Source organism: Rhinoraja longicauda, chromosome 22, assembly GCF_053455715.1.
Source record: "Rhinoraja longicauda isolate Sanriku21f chromosome 22, sRhiLon1.1, whole genome shotgun sequence".
Taxonomy (NCBI): Eukaryota; Metazoa; Chordata; class Chondrichthyes; order Rajiformes; family Arhynchobatidae; genus Rhinoraja; species Rhinoraja longicauda.
In genome coordinates this window covers 190,484-195,534 of record NC_135974.1, presented here as the reverse complement: position 1 = coordinate 195,534, position 5,051 = coordinate 190,484, and positions in this window count along the sequence as shown.

Genomic DNA, 5,051 nt, shown 5'->3' with positions numbered 1-5,051 from the left:
TGCGGCAGAGCAGAATACAAGTGGCATTGTTGGGGAAAAGGCACAAAGTGCTGGAGTAACTCTCTGGAGAACTTGGACAGGTGTGTTTCAGTTCTCGACCCAAAATACTGCCTGACCCGCTGAGTTACTCCAACTCTGTGTCTTTTTTTGTATTAAAGCAGCATCCACAGTTTCTTTGGAGGCTTTGGGGAGGGTACAGAGGTTTGGCAGAACGCTGTCTGGATCAGGGGAGAGGGTGAACAGACAGACTGGTTTCTCTGGAGTTCAGGTTGCAGGGAAATCTGATAGAAGTTCAATAAATTATGAGGCAAGGATAAGGTAGATAGTCAGAACATTTCCCCCTGGATGGAAATGTGAATGGGTGGCACAGAGGCACAGTAGCACAGTATTACAGTGGGCACAGTATTACAGTGGGCACAGTATTACAGTGGGCACAGAGGCACAGTGGGCACAGTATTACAGTGGGCACAGAGGGCACAGTATTACAGTGGGCACAGAGACACAGTGGGCACAGTATTACAGTGGCACAGAGGGCACAGTATTACAGTGGGCACAGAGGCACAGTGGGCACAGTATTACAGTGGCACAGAGGCACAGTGGGCACAGAGGCACAGTGGGCACAGTATTACAGTGGGCACAGAGGCACAGTGGGCACAGAGGCACAGTGGGCACAGTATTACAGTGGCACAGAGGCACAGTGGGCACAGTATTACAGTGGGCACAGAGGCACAGTGGGCACAGAGACACAGTGGGCACAGTATTACAGTGGCACAGAGGCACAGTATTACAGTGGCACAGAGGGCACAGAGACACAGTGGGCACAGTATTACAGTGGCACAGAGGGCACAGAGACACAGTGGGCACAGTATTACAGTGGCACAGAGGCACAGTATTACAGTGGCACAGAGGGCACAGTGGGCACAGAGGCACAGTGGGCACAGAGGCACAGTGGGCACAGTGTTACAGAGGCACAGTGGGCACAGAGGCACAGTGGGCACAGAGGCACAGTGGGCACAGAGGCACAGTGGGCACAGTATTACAGAGGCACAGTGGGCACAGAGGCACAGTGGGCACAGAGGCACAGAGGCACAGTGGGCACAGTATTACAGTGGCACAGTATTACAGTGGCACAGTGGTAGAGTTGCTCGCTAACAGCGTCAGAGACTCTGTACAGCGTTCAATCCTGACTACCGGTGCTGTCTGTACGGAGTTTGTACGTTCTCCCCGTGACCACGTGGGTTTTCTCCGGGTGCTTCGGTTTCCTCCCACACTCCAAAGACGTACAGGTTTGTAGGTTAATTGACTTTGGTAAAATTGTAAATTGTCCCTAGTGTGTAGGGCCTGTTTCCGTGGGCTGTCTCTAAAGTCTGGAGGACAGAGCATTAAAGTGAGTGAAGTTTAAAGGAGACGTGCAGGCAAGTTATGTTTTACACAGAGGGTGGTGGGTGCTGGAACGTGCTGCCGGGGGGGGGGGGGGCTGGAACGTGCTGTTGGGGGGGGTGTTGCCGGGGGGGGGGGCTGGAACGTGCTGTTGGGGGGAGGTGCTGCCGGGGGGGGGGGGGCTGGAACGTGCTATTGGGGGGGGTGCTGGGGGGGGGGGGGCTGGAACGTGCTGCCGGGGGGGGGGGGGGCTGGAACGTGCTGTTGGGGGGGGTGTTGCCGGGGGGGGGGGGGCTGGAACGTGCTATTGGGGGGGGTGCTGGGGGGGGGGGGGCTGGAACGTGCTATTGGGGGGAGTGCTGGGGGGGGGGGGGCTGGAACGTGCTGTTGGGGGGGGTGCTGCCGGGGGGGGGGGCTGGAACGTGCTGTTGGGGGGGATGCTGCCGGGGGGGGGCTGGAACGTGCTGTTGGGGGGGGTGCTGCCAGGGAGAGGGGCTGGAACGTGCTGTTGGGGGGGGTGCTGCCGGGGGGGGGGGGCTGGAACGTGCTGTTGGGGGGGGTGCTGCCGGGGGGGGGCTGCCGGGGGGGGGGCTGGAACGTGCTGTTGGGGGGGGTGCTGCCGGGGGGGGGGGGAGGCTGGAACGTGCTGTTGGGGGGGGTGCTGCCGGGGGGGGGGGGGCTGGAACGTGCTGTTGGGGGGGGGTGCTGCCGGGGGGGGGGGGGGCTGGAACGTGCTGTTGGGGGGGGGTGGCTGGAACATGCTGTTGGGGGGGTGCTGCCGGGGGGGGGGGGGCTGGAACGTGCTGTTGGGGGGGGTGCTGCCGGGGAGGGGGGCTGGAACGTGCTGTTGGGGGGGATGCTGCCGGGGGGGGCTGGAACGTGCTGTTGGGGGGGGTGCTGCCGGGGAGAGGGGCTGGAACGTGCTGTTGGGGGGGTGCTGCCGGGGGGGGGGCTGGAACGTGCTGTTGGGGGGGGTGCTGCCGGGGGGGGCTGCCGGGGGGGGGTGCTGCCGGGGGGGGGGCTGGAACGTGCTGTTGGGGGGGGTGCTGCCGGGGGGGGGGCTGGAACGTGCTGTTGGGGGGGATGCTGCCGGGGGGGGGGCTGGAACGTGCTGTTGGGGGGGGTGCTGCCGGGGAGAGGGGCTGGAACGTGCTGTTGGGGGGGGTGCTGCCGGGGGGGGGGGCTGGAACGTGCTGTTGGGGGGGGTGCTGCCGGGGGGGGGGGGGGTGCTGCCGGGGGGGGGTGCTGCCGGGGGGGGGGGGGCTGGAACGTGCTGCCGGGGGTGGGGGCTGGAACGTGCTGTTGGGGGGAGGGGTGCTGCCGGGGGGGGGGGGGCTGGAACGTGCTGCCGGAGGGGGGTGCTGCTGGGGGGGGGGCTGGAACGTGCTGTTGGGGGATGGGTGCTGCCGGTGGGGAGGGGGTGCTGCCGCGGGGGGGCTGGATGGAACGTGCTGCCGGGGGGGGGTGGTGGTGGAGGCAGATACATAGTGGTGTTTAGGAGGTTTTTGGATAGGCAAGTGGAAATGCATGGAATGGAGGGATATGGATTATATCGAGGCAGATGAGATGGGCCACTGTGGGCCAAATGAGGTGGGCCACTGTGGGCCAAATGAGGTGGGCCACTGTGGGCCAAATGAGATGGGCCACTGTGGGCCAAATGAGGTGGGCCACTGTGGGCCAAATGAGATGGGCCACTGTGGGCCAAATGAGATGGGCCACTGTGGGCCAAATGAGATGGGCCACTGTGGGCCAAATGAGATGGGCCACTGTGGGCCAAATGAGATGGGCCACTGTGGGCCAAATGAGGTGGGCCACTGTGGGCCAAATGAGATGGGCCACTGTGGGCCAAATGAGGTGGGCCACTGTGGGCCAAATGAGATGGGCCACTGTGGGCCAAATGCTGTCTGACTCTGTGACAGATATATTTCCTCATATTACGATCACTCTTCCCCAGAGTGGCCTGGAGCATTGACCGCTTCATTCCCCACGGATGCTGCCCCACTGAGCATGTGTGCCCCTTTTGCACAGGGTGGTATTTGTGGGACCTGTGCTTTATAATATATAACAATATATAACAACTACAGCATGGAAGCAGGCCTGTCCGGCCCTACCAGTCCACGCCGACCATTCTCCCTGACCTAGTCTCATCTACCTGCACTCAGACCATAACCCTCCAATCCCCTCCTATCCATATACCTATCCAATTTACTCTTAAATAATAAAATCGAGCCTGCCTCCACCACTTCCACCGGAAGCCCATTCCATACAGCCACAACCCTCTGAGTAAAGAAGTTCCCCCTCATGTTACCCCTAAACCTTTGTCCCTCAATTCTGAAGCTATGTCCCCTTGTTGGAATCTTCCCCACTCTCAAAGGGAAAAGCCTACCCACGTCAACTCTGTCCGTCCCTCTCAAAATTTTAAAAACCTCTATCAAATCCCCCCTCAACCTTCTACGCTCCAAAGAATAAAGACCCAACCTGTTCAACCTCTCTCTGTAGCCTAAGTGCTGAAACCCAGGCAACATTCTAGTAAATCTCCTCTGTACCCTCTCCATTTTGTCGACATCCTTCCTATAATTTGGCGACCAGAACTGCACACCATACTCCAGATTCGGCCTCACCAATGCCCTGAACAATTTTAACATTACATCCCAACTTCTATACTCGATGCTCTGATTTATAAAGGCAAGCATACCAAACGCCTTCTTCACCACCCTATCCACATGAGATTCCACCTTCAGGGAACAATGCACAGTTATTCCCAGATCCCTCTGTTCCATTGCATTCCTCAATTCCCTACCATTTACCCTGTACGTCCTATTTTGATTTGTCCTACCAAAATGCAGCACCTCACACTTATCAGCATTAAACTCCATCTGCCATCTTTCAGCCCACCCTTCCAAAAGGCCCAAGTCTCTCTGTAGACTTTGAAAATCTACCTCACTATCAACTACTCCACCTATCTTAGTATCATCTGCATATTTACTAATCCAATTTGCCACACCATCATCCAGATCATTAATGTAAATGACAAACAACAGTGGACCCAACACAGATCCTTGGGGTACTCCACTAGACACTGGCCTCCAACCTGACATACAATTGTCAACCGTTACCCTCTGGTATCTCCCATTCAGCCATTGTTGAATCCATCTTGCAACCTCACTATTAATACCCAACGATTTAACCTTCTTAATCAACCTTCCATGTGGAACCTTGTCAAATGCCTTACTGAAGTCCATATAGACAACATCCACAGCCTTGCCCTTATCAATTTCCCTGGTAACCTCTTCAAAAAATTCAAGAAGATTAGTCAAACATGACCTTCCAGGCACAAATCCATGTTGACTGTTTCTAATCAGGCCTTGATTATCCAAATAATTATATATATTGTCCCTAAGTATCTTTTCCATTAATCTTTGGATCTGTTCTGATAATTAACCTGTAGCCTTGAAACAAACTCTTGGTAATTCATCGTCAATCCAAGCCCAGCATGCCTGCTCTTGTTAACAGCCTCAACTTTAGTTTAGTTTAGTGATCACGGTTGAGCTGTCCAGTGTGTACAGATACAGGACAAAGGGAAGAACATTAACTCACTACAAACTACTGTCTCAGGAGGCCTGGAGCATTGACCTCCATCATCTTCGCCCCCACTAATTCTGACACAAAAT